This window comes from Pseudophryne corroboree, chromosome 4 (assembly GCF_028390025.1).
Source record: "Pseudophryne corroboree isolate aPseCor3 chromosome 4, aPseCor3.hap2, whole genome shotgun sequence".
Classification (NCBI taxonomy): domain Eukaryota; kingdom Metazoa; phylum Chordata; class Amphibia; order Anura; family Myobatrachidae; genus Pseudophryne; species Pseudophryne corroboree.
Genome location: NC_086447.1, coordinates 745021622 through 745042742, shown reverse-complemented (window position 1 = coordinate 745042742; position 21121 = coordinate 745021622). Strand labels below are relative to the sequence as shown.

The 21121-nt window shown below is 45.9% G+C and overlaps 1 non-coding gene across 1 annotated transcript; it reads right to left on the bottom strand.

Moving 5' to 3' along the window:
• Positions 1-20834: 20834 nt before the first annotated feature.
• Positions 20835-20953, bottom strand: LOC134913011 (5S ribosomal RNA). The gene has a single exon (XR_010176998.1). It is a non-coding gene; the product is annotated as a 5S ribosomal RNA (ribosomal RNA).
• Positions 20954-21121: the final 168 nt, after the last annotated feature.

Sequence of the window (21121 nt, the reverse complement as noted above, 5' to 3'; positions counted from 1 at the left end):
AGGATAGCGTCTGCAGTGGTGTGCCTAAGAACCGCCACGCTTCCGCCGCAAGTACCCGGGAACAGAACCAGCGGGAATATGCGACGCCGCTGGGGAGGCGATAGAGCGGCAGCCCTTGAAGTCTTCTAAAAAGCTTTTTCAGGGCTGCCTAGCACAGCCCCCCTGTTAAGTGACCTGCTTCATGCAGGCACCAACTCTAAAACTGAGCTCACAGTGCCTGGAGGCAGGGTTATAGAGGAGGCCCTGCAATGCATTCTTGGACTGTCTAAAGCTTTAGTCTGTTGGTGCCTCTGGATCAAGATCCATCTCTACACCCCAATGTATTCCCTGTGTACACAGTGTACCCCGCTGCAGAAATGGCGATTTCTAGAATCCATAGAATAGATGGTGTGCAATAGTAATGTGGTTTCTTGCAGAGTACCAAAGTTTGAGGTCAGTATTGATTAAACTGTTGTCTTCACAAAGAAGGACACTTCAACAGATCAGTGTCATACAAATGAATCTCTATAACTTCACAGTGCTTAGTTTCTCAATATAGAGCGCTTTAAATGACATTTTGACATATCTGCCATAAAAAACATATGTAAAGCATTTTCCCTTTAGATTCAAGGATTAAACATAATGAGTCATGCACACAGTTTATAGTTCTTTCACTGCAGAAAACAATTTTCAGCATGTACAGAGAAAGTGACAGCTCTGCGTGACTTATCGATGTCACTGCCAATTTATTCATGCTATAGAAAATACATTCATATTGTGAAGTTAACTTTATTATGATGATGATAATATGTTATGCTCTTTCATAGAAGAGTGAGTTTATTAAAGAAAATTGTATAAATCACAATCACGAACAAATCATTGGTTATCATTTAATGCAACACAAAAACATATGTGTAAATATGATTATTTTAGCTGAGTTTGTATAATGTGAAATAAATTAGACAGAAAATATTTAGTTATGCTTTAATTTATGAGAATATATTCTACAGTAACTTTACAACAGGCAGTGAAGGTGGGAATGTGCACTAGGAGTGCTTGCAGATGACAGACTGTCATCACATAAAGTATGTAATGTCATAGGCAAACGCAGGGTGGGTTTCCGGTTGCCTGGAACCCCCCCCTCCTCTTGGCCATTGGCTCAAATTATGACAATAGCAATAGTATATAATACGACTACTAGAGCTGCTGCTGCTACATCATTCAGTATAAGGGACATAGCAGAGCTGCTGCACATGCCCAGTGGTAGCAGCTTATTCTACCTAGTTTGCCATGTGTGGATTTGAGTCCTCAATCAGTGCACTGTACCAGTGAGTAGCCACCAGGAAGAAGAAACAGGAGCCTTACCATGAGGTGGGAGAATGTGTGCTTAGAAAGTGCAGTACTGGTTCTATTATGTTTGTGTATTTATGTATTATTTAAATATGTTTGCTACAGCCTATACTAGTGTGTTAAATATTAATACTGTATTCCATACAGTATCCAGTGTATAAAAACACCAATGTTTACATTAATATCCATGGGCGTTACTAGGATCTTCTACCACTCTCCCAGACTCCCGCACTTGCTCCAGTGTTCCGCAGAGTGGGAGATTGTAGATTGCATTTGGAAACTTCCCTCTAGAAATCCTGCGTTTGCCACTGTATGTGCATACATTCACCCTGGTATAGAATGGTAATGTATCTCCATGTGCATATTATATGGCTACTGTCCCCATTTACTTAGGTGAAATATACAAATACTGGCCAATCAGTGCAGGGGGGCGTAAGTTCATACTAGGAGCACAGAGGTGAGATAGTTGTTTGAGCCTGCCTTCTCTGCTCGATTCACTACCAAGTAGAGATGAGCGGGTTCGGTTCCTCGGAATCCGAACCCGCCCGAACTTCAGCTTTTTTTACACGGATCCGAGCGACTCGGATCTTCCCGCCTTGCTCGGTTAACCCGAGCGCACCCGAACGTCATCATGACGCTGTCGGATTCTCGCGAGGCTCGGATTCTATCGCGAGACTCGGATTCTATATAAGGAGCCGCGCGTCGCCGCCATTTTCACACGTGCATTGAGATTGATAGGGAGAGGACGTGGCTGGCGTCCTCTCCATTTAGATTAGAAGAGAGAGAGTGAGATTCAGACAGAGACACTTGATTTACTGGAGCTTAGGAGTACTAGAGAGTGCAGAGTTTACTAGTGACTGACCACTGACCAGTGACCACCAGTGCAGTTTTATTTAATATAATCCGTTCTCTGCCTGAAAAAAACGATACACAGTGACTCAGTCACATACCATATCTGTGCTCAGCCCAGTGTGCTGCATCATCTATGTATAATATCTGACTGTGCTCACACAGCTTAATTGTGGGGGAGACTGGGGAGCAGTTATAGGTTATAGCAGGAGCCAGGAGTACATACATATTATTAAAATTAAACAGTGCACACTTTTGCTGCAGGCAGGAGTGCCACTGCCAGTGTGACTGACCAGTGACCTGACCACACTGACCACCAGTATAGTATACTATATTGTGATTGCCTGAAAAAGTTAAACACTCGTCGTGTGACTTGTGTGGTGTTTTTTTATTCTATAAAAAACTCATTCTGCTGACAGACAGTGTCCAGCAGGTCCGTCATTATATAATATATACCTGTCCAGCTGCAGTAGTGATATATATATATATATATTTTATATCATTATTTATCATCCAGTCGCAGCAGACACAGTACGGTAGTTCACGGCTGTAGCTACCTCTGTGTCGGCACTCGGCAGTCCATCCATAATTGTATACCACCTACCCGTGGTTTTTTTCTTCTTTCTTCTTTATACATACTACATCTCATTATCATCCAGTCTATATTAGCAGCAGACACAGTACAGTACGGTAGTCCACGGCTGTAGCTACCTCTGTGTCGGCACTCGGCAGTCCATCCATAATTGTATACCACCTACCCGTGGTTTTTTTTTTTCTTCTTTATACATACTACATCTCATTATCATCCAGTCTATATTAGCAGCAGACACAGTACAGTACGGTAGTCCACGGCTGTAGCTACCTCTGTGTCGGCACTCGGCAGTCCATCCATAATTGTATACCACCTACCCGTGGTTTTTTTTTTCTTTCTTCTTTATACATACTACATCTCATTATCAACCAGTTTATATTAGCAGCAGACACAGTACAGTACGGTAGTCCACGGCTGTAGCTACCTCTGTGTCGGCACTCGGCAGTCCGTCCATAATTGTATACCACCTACCCGTGGTTTTTTTTTTCTTTCTTCTTTATACATACTACATCTCATTATCATCCAGTCTATATTAGCAGCAGACACAGTACAGTACGGTAGTCCACGGCTGTAGCTACCTCTGTGTCGGCACTCGGCAGTCCATCCATAATTGTATACCACCTACCCGTGGTTTTTTTTTCTTTCTTCTTTATACATACTACATCTCATTATCATCCAGTCTATATTAGCAGCAGACACAGTACAATACGGTAGTCCACGGCTGTAGCTACCTCTGTGTCGGCACTCGGCAGTCCATCCATAATTGTATACCACCTACCCGTGTTTTTTTTTCTTTCTTCTTTATACATACTACATCTCATTATCAACCAGTCTATATTAGCAGCAGACACAGTACAGTACGGTAGTCCACGGCTGTAGCTACCTCTGTTTTGGCACTCGGCAGTCCGTCCATAATTGTATACCACCTACCTGTGGTTTTTTTTTCTTTCTTCTTTATACATACTACATCTCATTATCATCCAGTCTATATTAGCAGCAGACACAGTACAGTACGGTAGTTCACGGCTGTAGCTACCTCTGTGTCGGCACTCGGCAGTCCATCCATAATTGTATACCACCTACCCGTGGTTTTTTTTTCTTTCTTCTTTATACATACTACATCTCATTATCATCCAGTCTATATTAGCAGCAGACACAGTACAGTACGGTAGTCCACGGCTGTAGCTACCTCTGTGTCGGCACTCGGCAGTCCATCCATAATTGTATACCACCTACCCGTGGTTTTTTTTTTCTTCTTTATACATACTACATCTCATTATCAACCAGTCTATATTAGCAGCAGACACAGTACAGTACGGTAGTCCACGGCTGTAGCTACCTCTGTGTCGGCACTCGGCAGTCCATCCATAATTGTATACCACCTACCCGTGGTTTTTTTTTCTTTCTTCTTTATACATACTACATCTCATTATCATCCAGTCTATATTAGCAGCAGACACAGTACAGTACGGTAGTCCACGGCTGTAGCTACCTCTGTGTCGGCACTCGGCAGTCCATCCATAATTGTTTACCACCTACCCGTGGTTTTTTTTTTCTTTCTTCTTTATACATACTACATCTCATTATCAACCAGTCTATATTAGCAGGAGACACAGTACAGTACGGTAGTCCACGGCTGTAGCTACCTCTGTGTCGGCACTCGGCAGTCCATCCATAATTGTATACTAGTATCCATCCATCTCCATTGTTTACCTGAGGTGCCTTTTAGTTGTGCCTATTAAAATATGGAGAACAAAAATGTTGAGGTTCCAAAATTAGGGAAAGATCAAGATCCACTTCCACCTCGTGCTGAAGCTGCTGCCACTAGTCATGGCCGAGACGATGAAATGCCAGCAACGTCGTCTGCCAAGGCCGATGCCCAATGTCATAGTACAGAGCATGTCAAATCCAAAACACCAAATATCAGTAAAAAAAGGACTCCAAAACCTAAAATAAAATTGTCGTCGGAGAAGCGTAAACTTGCCAATATGCCATTTACCACACGGAGTGGCAAGGAACGGCTGAGGCCCTGGCCTATGTTCATGGCTAGTGGTTCAGCTTCACATGAGGATGGAAGCACTCAGCCTCTCACTAGAAAACTGAAAAGACTCAAGCTGGCAAAAGCACCGCAAAGAACTGTGCGTTCTTCGAAATCCCAAATCCACAAGGAGAGTCCAATTGTGTCGGTTGCGATGCCTGACCTTCCCAACACTGGACGTGAAGAGCATGCGCCTTCCACCATTTGCACGCCCCCTGCAAGTGCTGGATGGAGCACCCGCAGTCCAGTTCCTGATAGTCAGATTGAAGATGTCAGTGTTGAAGTACACCAGGATGAGGAGGATATGGGTGTTGCTGGCGCTGGGGAGGAAATTGACAAGGAGGATTCTGATGGTGAGGTGGTTTGTTTAAGTCAGGCACCCGGGGAGACACCTGTTGTCCGTGGGAGGAATATGGCCGTTGACATGCCTGGTGAAAATACCAAAAAAAATCAGCTCTTCGGTGTGGAAGTATTTCACCAGAAATGCGGACAACATTTGTCAAGCCGTGTGTTCCCTTTGTCAAGCTGTAATAAGTAGGGGTAAGGACGTTAACCACCTCGGAACATCCTCCCTTAAACGTCACCTGCAGCGCATTCATAATAAGTCAGTGACAAGTTCAAAAACTTTGGCCGACAGCGGAAGCAGTCCACTGACCAGTAAATCCCTTCCTCTTGTAACCAAGCTCACGCAAACCACCCCACCAACTCCCTCAGTGTCAATTTCCTCCTTCCCCAGGAATGCCAATAGTCCTGCAGGCCATGTCACTGGCAATTCTGACGAGTCCTCTCCTGCCTGGGATTCCTCCGATGCATCCTTGCGTGTAACGCCTACTGCTGCTGGCGCTGCTGTTGTTGCTGCTGGAAGTCGATGGTCATCCCAGAGGGGAAGTCGTAAGCCCACTTGTACTACTTCCAGTAAGCAATTGACTGTCCAACAGTCCTTTGCGAGGAAGATGAAATATCACAGCAGTCATCCTGCTGCAAAGCGGATAACTGAGGCCTTGACAACTATGTTGGTGTTAGACGTGCGTCCGGTATCCGCCGTTAGTTCACAGGGAACTAGACAATTTATTGAGGCAGTGTGCCCCCGTTACCAAATACCATCTAGGTTCCACTTCTCTAGGCAGGCGATACCGAGAATGTACACGGACGTCAGAAAAAGACTCACCAGTGTCCTAAAAAATGCAGTTGTACCCAATGTCCACTTAACCACGGACATGTGGACAAGTGGAGCAGGGCAGGGTCAGGACTATATGACTGTGACAGCCCACTGGGTAGATGTATGGACTCCCGCCGCAAGAACAGCAGCGGCGGCACCAGTAGCAGCATCTCGCAAACGCCAACTCTTTCCTAGGCAGGCTACGCTTTGTATCACCGCTTTCAAGAATACGCACACAGCTGAAAACCTCTTACGGCTACTGAGGAAGATCATCGCGGAATGGCTTACCCCAATTGGACTCTCCTGTGGATTTGTGGCATCGGACAACGCCAGCAATATTGTGTGTGCATTAAATATGGGCAAATTCCAGCACGTCCCATGTTTTGCACATACCTTGAATTTGGTGGTGCAGAATTTTTTTAAAAACGACAGGGGCGTGCAAGAGATGCTGTCGGTGGCCAGAAGAATTGCGGGACACTTTCGGCGTACAGGCACCACGTACAGAAGACTGGAGCACCACCAAAAACTACTGAACCTGCCCTGCCATCATCTGAAGCAAGAAGTGGTAACGAGGTGGAATTCAACCCTCTATATGCTTCAGAGGTTGGAGGAGCAGCAAAAGGCCATTCAAGCCTATACAATTGAGCACGATATAGGAGGTGGAATGCACCTGTCTCAAGTGCAGTGGAGAATGATTTCAACGTTGTGCAAGGTTCTGATGCCCTTTGAACTTGCCACACGTGAAGTCAGTTCAGACACTGCCAGCCTGAGTCAGGTCATTCCCCTCATCAGGCTTTTGCAGAAGAAGCTGGAGACATTGAAGGAGGAGCTAACACGGAGCGATTCCGCTAGGCATGTGGGACTTGAGGATGGAGCCCTTAATTCGCTTTACAAGGATTCACGGGTGGTCAATCTGTTGAAATCAGAGCACTACATTTTGGCCACCGTGCTCGATCCTAGATTTAAAACCTACCTTGGATCTCTCTTTCCGGCAGACACAAGTCTGCTGGGGTTGAAAGACCTGCTGGTGAGAAAATTGTCAAGTCAAGCGGAACGCGACCTATCAACATCTCCTCCTTCACATTCTCCCGCAACTGGGGGTGCGAGGAAAAGGCTCAGAATTCCGAGCCCACCCGCTGGCGGTGATGCAGGGCAGTCTGGAGCGACTGCTGATGCTGACATCTGGTTACGGACTGAAGGACCTGACAACGATTACGGACATGTCGTCTACTGTCACTGCATATGATTCTCTCAACATTGAAAGAATGGTGGAGGATTATATGAGTGACCGCATCCAAGTAGGCACGTCACACAGTCCGTACTTATACTGGCAGGAAAAAGAGGCAATTTGGAGGCCCTTGCACAAACTGGCTTTATTCTACCTAAGTTGCCCTCCCACAAGTGTGTACTCCGAAAGAGTGTTTAGTGCCGCCGCTCACCTTGTCAGCAATCGGCGTACGAGGTTACATCCAGAAAATGTGGAGAAGATGATGTTCATTAAAATGAATTATAATCAATTCCTCCGCGGAGACATTGACCAGCAGCAATTGCCTCCACAAAGTACACAGGGAGCTGAGATGGTGGATTCCAGTGGGGACGAATTGATAATCTGTGAGGAGGGGGATGTACACGGTGATATATCGGAGGATGATGATGAGGTGGACATCTTGCCTCTGTAGAGCCAGTTTGTGCAAGGAGAGATTAATTGCTTCTTTTTTGGGGGGGGTCCAAACCAACCCGTCATATCAGTCACAGTCGTGTGGCAGACCCTGTCACTGAAATGATGGGTTGGTTAAAGTGTGCATGTCCTGTTTTGTTTATACAACATAAGGGTGGGTGGGAGGGCCCAAGGACAATTCCATCTTGCACCTCTTTTTTCTTTTATTTTTCTTTGCGTCATGTGCTGTTTGGGGAGGGTTTTTTGGAAGGGACATCCTGCGTGACACTGCAGTGCCACTCCTAGATGGGCCCGGTGTTTGTGTCGGCCACTAGGGTCGCTTATCTTACTCACACAGTCAGCTACCTCATTGCGCCTCTTTTTTTCTTTGCGTCATGTGCTGTTTGGGGAGGGTTTTTTGGAAGGGACATCCTGCGTGACACTGCAGTGCCACTCCTAGATGGGCCCGGTGTTTGTGTCGGCCACTAGGGTCGCTTAACTTACTCACACAGTCAGCTACCTCATTGCGCCTCTTTTTTTCTTTGCGTCATGTGCTGTTTGGGGAGGGTTTTTTGGAAGGGACATCCTGCGTGACACTGCAGTGCCACTCCTAGATGGGCCCGGTGTTTGTGTCGGCCACTAGGGTCGCTTATCTTACTCACACAGTCAGCTACCTCATTGCGCCTCTTTTTTTCTTTGCGTCATGTGCTGTTTGGGGAGGGTTTTTTGGAAGGGACATCCTGCGTGACACTGCAGTGCCACTCCTAGATGGGCCCGGTGTTTGTGTCGGCCACTAGGGTCGCTTATCTTACTCACACAGCTACCTCATTGCGCCTCTTTTTTTCTTTGCGTCATGTGCTGTTTGGGGAGGGTTTTTAGGAAGGGACATCCTGCGTGACACTGCAGTGCCACTCCTAGATGGGCCCGGTGTTTGTGTCGGCCACTAGGGTCGCTTATCTTACTCACACAGCTACCTCATTGCGCCTCTTTTTTTCTTTGCGTCATGTGCTGTTTGGGGAGGGTTTTTTGGAAGGGACATCCTGCGTGACACTGCAGTGCCACTCCTAGATGGGCCCGGTGTTTGTGTCGGCCACTAGGGTCGCTTATCTTACTCACACAGCGACCTCGGTGCAAATTTTAGGACTAAAAATAATATTGTGAGGTGTGAGGTATTCAGAATAGACTGAAAATGAGTGGAAATTATGGTTTTTGAGGTTAATAATACTTTGGGATCAAAATGACCCCCAAATTCTATGATTTAAGCTGTTTTTTAGGGTTTTTTTGAAAAAAACACCCGAATCCAAAACACACCCGAATCCGACAAAAAAAATTCGGTGAGGTTTTGCCAAAACGCGGTCGAACCCAAAACACGGCCGCGGAACCGAACCCAAAACCAAAACACAAAACCCGAAAAATTTCCGGCGCTCATCTCTACTACCAAGACCCGGTTCCAGCAGCTCCCAGACCAACACTCTCTCCAGGGGTGCCAAGATGAGGGTAGCTTACTAATTACCTGGACTCAAGCTTGTTAGAGGGGTCTGGCCCAGATCATCTGCTAAGGAGGACACAGGGGTCTATTTACTAAGCTGTAGATGTAGATAAAGTCAACGGAGATAAAGTACCAGTCAATCCGCTCCTAACTGACATTTCACAGGCTGAGTTTGAAAAATGACAGTTAGTACCTGGTTGGCTGGTACTTTATCTCCGTCAACTTTATCTCCATCCAATGCTTAGTAAATAGACCCTATAGTCCCCCTGTGCGACTGCGTGAAGACGTTAGGGTGGGGGATGTGTGTGCTCAAGAGGAAGTCTATCCACATACAGTAGGTGCCGAATGCTGTGTGAGGGCCCCTGCCTCCTGCAGATCATATTCACATTCAGTGGCGGATTTTACCTATGGACTGCAGCTCCCCCAAGTTAACTGCGCAACCTCAGCTCAGTGAGCCAGATGCATTCCGTGACACTATCTACAGTATGACTGGTAGTGACTTTTTATTGAAAGTCCTACCTGCCAGTCACCCGCAGGACAGACAGTCCCATTGGGTGGTATATCCTCCCCTCTGGGAATACCAGACCGGGTTGCGATTAGAAGAGAGCTGGCTTCCTGTAGGAAGCCACTCCATGCCTTTCAGCCCTAGATGGCTTCTATGGGCTGCAGCCGATACAATACATAAATGCTAGGGTTTTGCGCATGCGCAGTACCACCGCAGCTACTGCACATGTGCTTGTCCCGGTACCTGTCAGCTACATTGTAAAGGTGCGGGGACCCGGCACATGGGCTTCCTGCTTATTCCTGCTCTTGGCACACAAATCAGAATCTGGAATAATGGAGGTAGTCAGTGTGCTCTCTTCAGGGCTGGCACCCAGGGGGCGACTGTCTTCTGGTGTTTCCTATATTTATGCCCCTGAATCGGTGGTGAAGTTACAGGGCAAAATTTCAGTCTGGACCCCAAACTATGTTGGCTGCATAATGAAGTATTTCACTCCTCATAGCAACCACTGCACAAACCAAACACACACACACACACACACACACACACAACCACACACACACACACACACACACACACACACACACAACCACACAAACCAAACAGAAATTAGAGATGTGCGGCTGGCACTTATCGTGTTTTGTGTTTTGGTATTGGTTCTAATTCCACTTTCGTGTTTTTGTTTTGGCTTGGTTTTGCCAAAACCACCCTTTTGTGTTTTGGTTTTGGGTCTGGATGATTTTAAAAAAAACCCATAAAAACAGCTAAAAATCACAGAATTTGGGGGTAATTTTGCTCCTACGGTATTATTAACCTCAATAACATTCATTTCCACTCATTTCCAGTCTATTCTGAACACCTCACACCTCACAATATTGTTTTTAGGCCTAAAAGTTGCACTGAGGTGGCTGTATGACTAAGCTAAGCGACACAAGTGTGCGGCACACACACCTGGCACATCTAGGAGAGGCACTGCAGTTACAGACATGATGGCACTTAAAAAAACTAGTCCCCAAAAACAGGGTCGGATTAAGGTCCACATGGGCCTGGGGCTGAAGATGATTGAGGGCCTATTCTGAGAAGTTGAGGAGGTGTGGCTAATGTTATGTGTGTGTGGCCAGTGACATATAGGTATGTACACTCCTTAAACTAGAAGCCACAATGTCTCCCAAAATACGTAAAAGTAGAAACAGCACCACTTTATGAGGAAATAAAAAATATTATTTTAATTCTTATCATTTATGGCAACCATGTGATCAGTTGTGCGTTAATCATGATCATACTTCATGGTGATGGGCCTATTTTTATCTGGGGCTTGGAGCTGAAGCTCCATCCGCTCCATTGTTAATCTGGCCCTGCCCAAACAGCACATGATGCAAAGAAGAAAAAGAGGTGCAATTAAGTAGCTGGATGGCCAAGCTAAGCGACACAAGTGTGCGGCACAAACACCTTGTCCATCTAGGAGTGGTACTGCAGTTACAGACAGGGTGGCAGATTTAAAAAATAGGCCCCAAACAGCACATGATGCAAAGAAGAAAAAGAGGTGCAAGATGGAATTGTCCTTGGGTCCTCCCACCCACCCTTATGTTGTATGAACAGGACATTTACTCTTTAACAAACCAAACATTTCAGCAACAGGGTCTGTCACACGACTGTGGCTGAAATGACTGGTTTGTTTGGGCTCCCACCAAAAAAAGAAGCAATCAATCTCTCCTTGCAGAAACTGGCTCTACAGAGGAAAGATGTCGACCTCATCCTCCGATTCCTCACCCCTTTCACTGTGTACATCCTCCTCCTCACAGAGTATTATTTCGTCCCCACTGGAATCCACCATCACAGGTTCCTGTGTGCTTTCTGGAGGCAATTGCTGGTAAAGGTCTTCCCGGAGGAATTTATAATTAATTTTGATGAACATCATCTTCTCCACATTTAGTGGAAGTAACCTCCTACATCGATCGCTGACAAGGTTACCGGCTGCACTAAACACTCTTTCGGAGTACACACTTGTTGGGGTGCAACTTAGGTAAAATAAAGCCAGCTTGTGCAAGGGCCTCCAAATTGCCTCTTTTTCCTGCCAGTATACATATGGACTGTCTGACATGCCTACTTGGATGCTGTCACTCATATAATCCTCCACCATTCTTTCAATGGTGACAGAATCATATGCAGTGACAGTAGACATGTCAGTAATCATTGGCAGGTCCTTCAGTCCGGACCAGATGTCAGCTTATGCTCCTGACTGCCCAGCATCGCCGCCAGTGGGTGGGCTAGGAAATCTTATCCTTTTCCTTGCAGCCCCAGTGGCGGGAGAAATTGAAAGGCGAGCTGTTGACGGGTCACGTTCCGCTTGAGTTGACAATTTACTAACCAGCAGGTCTTTGCACCTCTGCACACTTGTGTCTGCTGGAAAGAGTGATACAACGTAGGCTTTAAACCTAGGCTCGAGCACAGTGGCCAAAATGTAGTGCTCTGATTTCAACAGATTGACCAACCTTGAATCCTGGTAAAGTGAATGAAGGGCTCCATCCATCCAAAGGTCTCACATACTTTGCGGAATTGCTCCATCTTAGCTCCTCCTTCAATTTCTCTGGTTGCTTCTGCAAAAGCCTAATAAGGGGAATGACCTGACTCAAGCTGGCAGTGTCTGAACTGACTTCACGTGTGGCAAGTTCGAAGGGTTGGAGAACCTTGCACAAGACGGAAATCATTCTCCACTGCGCTTGAGTCAGGTGCATTACCCCTCCTTTGCCTATATCATAGATGGATGTATAGGCTTGAATGACCTTTTGCTGCTCCTCCATCCTCTGAAGCATGTTGAGTGTTGAATTCAACCTCGTTACCACCTCTTGCTTCAGTTGATGGCGGGGCAGGTTCAGGAGTGTTTACTGGCGCTCCAGTCTTCGGCACGCAGTGGCAGAATGCCGAAAGTGGCCCGCAATTTTTCGGGCTACCAACAGCATCTCCTGCACACCCCTGTCATTTTTCAAAAAATTATGCAACACTAAATTAATTTCTATATGCAAAACATGGGACATGCTGGAATTTGCCCAGATGTAATGCACGCACAATATTGGTGGCGTTGTCCGATATAACAAATCCCCAGGAGAGTCCAATTGGGGTAAGCCATTCTGCGATGATGTTCCTCAGTTTCTGTAAGAGGTTGTCAGCTGTGTGCCTCTTAAGGAAAGCGGTGATAGTGTAGCCTGCCTAGGAACGAGTTGGCGTTTGCGAGATGGTGCTACTGGTGCCGCTGCTGTTGTTGTTGTTGTGGGAGGCCACACATCTACCCAGTGGGCTGTTACAGTCATATAGTCCTTAGTCTGCCCTGTTCCACTTGTCCACATGTCCGTGGTGAAGTGGACACTGGATACAACCGCATTTTGTAGGACACTGGTGACTCTTTTTCTAACATCTGTGTACATTCTCGGTATCGCCTGCCTAGAGAAGTGGAACCTACATGGGCTTTGTTACCGGGGACACAGTGCCTCAAACAATTCTTTAAGTCCCACTGAACTAATGGTGGATACCGAATGCATGTCTAACACCAACATAGTTGTCAAGGCCTCAGTTATCTGCTTTGCAAAAGGATGACTGCTGTCATATTTCATCTTCCTCACAAAGGAATATTGGACAGTCAAGTACTGGAAGTAGTACAAGTGGTCTTCCGACTTCACCTCTGGGATGACGATCCACTCCCAGCAGCAACAACAGCAGCGGCAGCAACAGCAGGCGTACCACTCAAGGATCCTACGGAGGAATCCCGGTTAGGAGAGGACTACTCAGTCTTGACAGTGACATGGTTGACATCCTTACCCCTACTTATTACAGATTGACAGAGGCAACAGATGGATTGACGCCAGTTGTCCAGATTTGTGGAGAAATAATTCCACACCGAAGAGGTGGCTTTTTTGGTAGTTTGCCCAGGCAACACAATGGGCTTCTTCATCCCAAGAACAACAGGTGTCTCCCCCGGTGCCTAACTTAAACAAACCACATCACCATCAGAATCCTCATCGTCAACTCAGCTCCACCAACACCCATATCCTCAGCTCCAGCAACACCCATATCCTCATCCTGGTGTACTTCAACAGTGACATCTTCAATTTGAATATCAGGAACTGGACTGTGGGTGCTACTTCCAGCACTTGCACAGGGCGTGCAAATGGTGGAAGGAGCCACCTCTTACCGTACAGTGTTGGGAAGGTCAGGCATCGCAACTGCCGACACACTTGGACTCTCCTTGGGGATTTGTGATACCATCTCAGAACATACAGTTCTCTTCTGTGCTCTTTCCAGCTTAACTCTTTTAATTTTTCTAGCTGGAGGATGAGGGCTTCCAGCGTCATGTGAAGCTGAACCACTAGACATGAACATAGGCCAGGGCCTCAGCCGTTCCTTGCCACTCTGTGTCTTAAATGGCATATTGGCAAGTTTACGTTTCTCCTCAGATGATTTAAATTTCTTTTTTTGGTTCTTTTTTACTGAACTTTGGCTTTTTGGATTTTACATGCCCTCTACTATCACATTGGGCATCGGCCTTGACCGACGACGTTGATGGCATTTCATCGTCTACAGGTATGTCATGGCTAGTGGCAGCAGCTTCAGCACTAGGAGGAAGTGGTTCTTCTTGATCTTTCCCTATTTTATCCTCAAAATTTTTGTTCTCCATTATTTTTTGGGAGTTATATGAGACAATATGCAGCACAGAAATGACTGGAATGACTGATCTACAGGACACTACCACTGGTCTGATGCAGCACAACACAACAACACTGTAAGGGACTTGTGGTTGTTGTTATAATTATTATACGGCAGCAGTGGACATATAGCAGCAGCGTAAACCACTGTGACTGCCTCGTCACTGGAATGACTGATGAGACAGGACACTACCACTGGTCTGATGCAGCACAACACAACAACACTGTAAGGGACTTGTGGTTGTTGTTATTATTATTATATGGCAGCAGTGGACATATAGCAGCAGCGTATATCGTCACTGGAATGACTGATGAGACAGGACACTACCACTGGTCTGATGCAGCACAACACAACAACACTGTAAGGGACTTGTGGTTGTTGTTGTTATTATTATTATACGGCAGCAGTGGACATATAGCAGCAGCGTATATCGTCACTGGAATGACTGATGAGACAGGACACTACCACTGGTCTGATGCAGCACAACACAACAACACTGTAAGGGACTTGTCATTGTTGTTATTATTATTATACGGCAGCAGTGGACATATAGCAGCAGCGTATACTAGTGATGAGCGGGTTCGGTTCCTCGGAATCCGAACCCCCCCGAACTTCAGCCTTTTTACACGGATCCGAGGCAGACTCGGATCTTCCCGCCTTGCTCGGCTAACCCGAGCGCGCCCGAACGTCATCATCCCGCTGTCGGATTCTCGCGAGGCTCGTATTCTATCGCGAGACTCGGATTCTATATAAGGAGCCGCGCGTCGCCGCCATTTTCACACGTGCATTGAGATTCATAGGGAGAGGACGTGGCTGGCGTCCTCTCCATTTAGATTAGAAGAGAGAGAGTGAGAGTGAGACACTTGATTTACTGGAGCTTAGGAGTACTCAGAGAGTGCAGAGTTTACTAGTGACTGACCAGTGACCACCAGTGCAGTTTTTTTATTATATTATTATTTAATATAATCCGTTCTCTGCCTGAAAAAAAACGATACACAGTGACACAGTAACAGTATACCATATCTGTGTTCAGCCTCAGTGTGCTGCATCATCTATGTATATCTGACTGTGCTGAGTGCTCACTGCTCACACAGCTTAATTGTGGGGGAGACTGGGGAGCAGTAGCAGGAGTACATATTATTTAACAGTGCACACTTTTGCTGCCAGAGTGCAACTGCCAGTGTGACTGACCAGTGACCACTGTCTGACCACCAGTATATTGTGATTGTCTGCCTGAAAAAGTTAAACACTCGTCGTGTGGTGTTTTTATTCTATAAACGCATTCTGCTGACAGTGTCCAGCAGGTCCGTCATTAATTATATAATATATACCTGTCCGGCTGCAGTAGTGATATATATATTTTTTTTATATCATTATCATCCAGTCTATATTAGCAGCAGACGCAGTACGGTAGTCCACGGCTGTAGCTACCTCTGTGTCGGCAGTCGCTCGTCCATCCATAATTGTATACCACCTACCTGTGGTGTTTTGTTTTTTTCTATCTTCTTGATACTACTAGTAGCTTACTTTAGGAGTCTGCAGTGCTGCTGACAGTGTCCAGCAGGTCCGTCATTATATAATATATACCTGTCCGGCTGCAGTAGTGATATATATATATTTTTTATATCATTATCATCCAGTCTATATTAGAAGCAGACGCAGTACGGTAGTCCACGGCTGTAGCTACCTCTGTGTCGGCAGTCGCTCAACCATCCATAATTGTATACCACCTACCTGTGGTGTTTTTTTTTTCTATCTTCTTGATACTACTAGTAGCTTACTTTAGGAGTCTGCAGTGCTGCTGACAGTGTCCAGCAGGTCCGTCATTATATAATATATACCTGTCCGGCTGCCGTAGTGATATATATATATTTTTTATATCATTATCATCCAGTCTATATTAGCAGCAGACGCAGTACGGTAGTCCACGGCTGTAGCTACCTCTGTGTCGGCAGTCGCTCGTCCATCCATAATTGCATACCACCTACCTGTGGTGTTTTTTTTTTTCTATCTTCTTGATACTACTAGTAGCTTACTTTAGGAGTCTGCAGTGCTGCTGACAGTGTCCAGCAGGTCCGTCATTATATAATATATACCTGTCCGGCTGCAGTAGTGATATATATATATATTTTTTATATCATTATCATCCAGTCTATATTAGCAGCAGACGCAGTACGGTAGTCCACGGCTGTAGCTACCTCTGTGTCGGCAGTCGCTCGTCCATCCATAATTGTATACCACCTACCTGTGGTGGTTTTTTTTTTCTATCTTCTTGATACTACTAGTAGCTTACTTTAGGAGTCTGCAGTGCTGCTGACAGTGTCCAGCAGGTCCGTCATTATATAATATATACCTGTCCGGCTGCAGTAGTGATATATATATATATTTTTTACTGTATATCATTATCATCCAGTCTATATTAGCAGCAGACGCAGTACGGTAGTCCACGGCTGTAGCTACCTCTGTGTCGGCAGTCGCTCGTCCATCCATAATTGTATACCACCTACCTGTGGTGTTTTTTTTCTTTCTATCTTCTTGATACTACTAGTAGCTTACTTTAGGAGTCTGCAGTGCTGCTGACAGTGTCCAGCAGGTCCGTCATTATATAATATATACCTGTCCGGCTGCAGTAGTGATATATATATATATATATTTTTTTTATATCATTATCATCCAGTCTATATTAGCAGCAGACGCAGTATGGTAGTCCACGGCTGTAGCTACCTCTGTGTCGGCAGTCGCTCGTCCATCCATAATTGTATACCACCTACCTGTGGTGTTTTTTTTTTTTCTATCTTCTTGATACTACTAGTAGCTTACTTTAGGAGTCTGCAGTGCTGCTGACAGTGTCCAGCAGGTCCGTCATTATATAATATATACCTGTCCGGCTGCAGTAGTGATATATATATATATATATATATTTTTTATATCATTATCATCCAGTCTATATTAGCAGCAGACGCAGTACGGTAGTCCACGGCTGTAGCTACCTCTGTGTCGGCAGTCGCTCGTCCATCCATAATTGTATACCACCTACCTGTGGTGTTTTTTTTTTTTCTATCTTCTTGATACTACTAGTAGCTTACTTTAGGAGTCTGCAGTGCTGCTGACAGTGTCCAGCAGGTCCGTCATTATATAATATATACCTGTCTGGCTGCAGTAGTGATATATATATATATATTTTTTATATCATTATCATCCAGTCTATATTAGCAGCAGACGCAGTACGGTAGTCCACGGCTGTAGCTACCTCTGTGTCGGCAGTCGCTCGTCCATCCATAAGTATACTAGTATCCATCCATCTCCATTGTTTACCTGAGGTGCCTTTTAGTTGTGCCTATTAAAATATGGAGAACAAAAATGTTGAGGTTCCAAAAATAGGGAAAGATCAAGATCGACTTCCACCTCGTGCTGAAGCTGCTGCCACTAGTCATGGCCGAGACGATGAAATGCCAGCAACGTCGTCTGCCAAGGCCGATGCCCAATGTCATAGTACAGAGCATGTAAAATCCAAAACACCAAATATCAGTAAAAAAAGGACTCAAAAATCTAAAATAAAATTGTCAGAGGAGAAGCGTAAACTTGCCAATATGCCATTTACCACACGGAGTGGCAAGGAACGGCTGAGGCCCTGGCCTATGTTCATGGCTAGTGGTTCAGCTTCACATGAGGATGGAAGCACTCAGACTCTCGCTAGAAAAATTAAAAGACTCAAGCTGGCAAAAGCACCGCAAAGAACTGTGCGTTCTTCGAAATCACAAATCCACAAGGAGAGTCCAATTGTGTCGTTTGCGATGCCTGACCTTCCCAACACTGGACGTGAAGAGCATGCGCCTTCCACCATTTGCACGCCCCCTGCAAGTGCTGGAAGGAGCACCCGCAGTCCAGTTCCTGATAGTCAGATTGAAGATGTCAGTGTTGAAGTACACCAGGATGAGGAGGATTTGGGTGTTGCTGGCGCTGGGGAGGAAATTGACCAGGAGGATTCTGATGGTGAGGTGGTTTGTTTAAGTCAGGCACCCGGGGAGACACCTGTTGTCCGTGGGAGGAATAGGGCCATTGACATGCCTGGTGAAAATACCAAAAAAATCAGCTCTTCGGTGTGGAAGTATTTCAACAGAAATGCGGACAACATTTGTCAAGCCGTGTGTTGCCTTTGTCAAGCTGTAATAAGTAGGGGTAAGGACGTTAACCACCTCGGAACATCCTCCCTTATACGTCACCTGCAGCGCATTCATCATAAGTCAGTGACAAGTTCAAAAACTTTGGGCGACAGCGGAAGCAGTCCACTGACCAGTAAATCCCTTCCTCTTGTAACCAAGCTCACGCAAACCACCCCACCAACTCCCTCAGTGTCAATTTCCTCCTTCCCCAGGAATGCCAATAGTCCTGCAGGCCATGTCACTGGCAATTCTGACGAGTCCTCTCCTGCCTGGGATTCCTCCGATGCATCCTTGCGTGTAACGCCTACTGCTGCTGGCGCTGCTGTTGTTGCTGCTGGGAGTCGATGGTCATCCCAGAGGGGAAGTCGTACTCGTAAGACCACTTTTACTACTTCCACCAAGCAATTGACTGTCCAACAGTCCTTTGCGAGGAAGATGAAATATCACAGCAGTCATCCTGCTGCAAAGCGGATAACTGAGGCCTTGGCATCCTGGGCGGTGAGAAACGTGGTTCCGGTATCCATCATTACTGCAGAGGCAACTAGAGACTTGTTGGAGGTACTGTGTTCCCGGTACCAAATACAATCTAGGTTCCATTTCTCTAGGCAGGCGATACTGAAAATGTACACAGACCTCAGAAAAAGACTCACCAGTGTCCTAAAAAATGCAGTTGTACCCAATGTCCACTTAACCACGGACATGTGGACAAGTGGAGCAGGGCAGGCTCAGGACTATATGACTGTGACAGCCCACTGGGTAGATGTATGGACTCCCGCCGCAAGAACAGCAGCGGCGGCACCAGTAGCAGCATCTCGCAAACGCCAACTCTTTCCTAGGCAGGCTACGCTTTGTATCACCGCTTTCCAGAATACGCACACAGCTAAAAACCTCTTACGGCAACTGAGGAAGATCATCGCAGAATGGCTTACCCCAATTGGACTCTCCTGTGGATTTGTGGCATCGGACAACGCCAGCAATATTGTGTGTGCATTAAATATGGGCAAATTCCAGCACGTCCCATGTTTTGCACATACCTTGAATTTGGTGGTGCAGAATTATTTAAAAAACGAGAGGGGCGTGCAAGAGATGCTGTCGGTGGCCAGAAGAATTGCGGGACACTTTCGGCGTACAGGCACCACGTACAGAAGACTGGAGCACCACCAAAAACGCCTGAACCTGCCCTGCCATCATCTGAAGCAAGAAGTAATAACGAGGTGGAATTCAACCCTCTATATGCTTCAGAGGTTGGAGGAGCAGCAAAAGGCCATTCAAGCCTATACAACTGAGCACGATATAGGAGGTGGAATGCACCTGTCTCAAGCGCAGTGGAGAATGATTTCAACGTTGTGCAAGGTTCTGCAACCTTTTGAACTTGCCACACGTGAAGTCAGTTCAGACACTGCCAGCCTGAGTCAGGTCATTCCCCTCATCAGGCTTTTGCAGAAGAAGCTGGAGACATTGAAGGAGGAGCTAACACAGAGCGATTCCGCTAGGCATGTGGGACTTGTGGATGGAGCCCTTAATTCGCTTAACAAGGATTCACGGGTGGTCAATCTGTTGAAATCAGAGCACTACATTTTGGCTACCGTGCTCGATCCTAGATTTAAAACCTACCTTGGATCTCTCTTTCCGGCAGACACAAGTCTGCTGGGGTTCAAAGAACTGCTGGTGACAAAATTGTCAAGTCAAGCGGAACGCGACCTGTCAACATCTCCTCCTTCACATTCTCCCGCAACTGTGGGTGCGAGGAAAAGGCTCAGAATTCCGAGCCCACCCGCTGGCGGTGATGCAGGGCATTTTTTAGAACATGGGGAGACGAAAGAAGGCTCTTGTGTGGGCGCACTCTTATATGAAAAATTCAATATAATATGATAATTGAGAAAAGTACTTAAAACATAACTTTTATTAGCATTATTATAGGTTCTTCCCTAAGATCTGTCCCTCAAAATGCAATATATGTAGCATCTTAATTAAAATGTTCTGGTCTCTTTATTGGTAAAGAATGTATGAAAGGGTTGTAGACATTGAATTGGTCATACCCCCATTCCCCTTGACCAGTACAGACTTGCTGTATTGATGGAACCACGGGGTGGTCGACACACAATGATATATGAGAGGTATAAGGCTATGCTCTTGGGCTTATAAGGGATTAGAGTAATGATCAGAGGTCATTCCTCTAAAATATGATAGACAAAATTCACTTTATACTTATAAGAATTGGAAACAGTGATGATAATAGTAGGAAGTTTTGCACATCACGGTAATGGTGCCAGTGACCTTAAGACTAAGTCGGATGAAATAGTAGAAAGTGGTGATACTGCTGTTGGTGATATTACCACATAAATGAGGAAAAATCCTGCTCTACAACACCAGGTATTCGCAGGTGGTCTCCCTTCCTGGTACTGACCTGGCCCAACGTTGTTTAGCTTCCAAGATCAGACGAGATCGGGCGCTGGCAACGTGGTATGGTAGTAGAGAGTTTTATGCGAACGCCAATGAGAGTGCACCTATTTAAGAATATTGAAAAAATAGAGTAGAAGTTGATAGAAAAGTATCAGAAAAAGAATCGTGGAAATGAGTGGATCTGCTTTTTACGTTAGACCCGATTCCAGAATTCCCACTCTCGTGGTGCAATGTACCGGGAA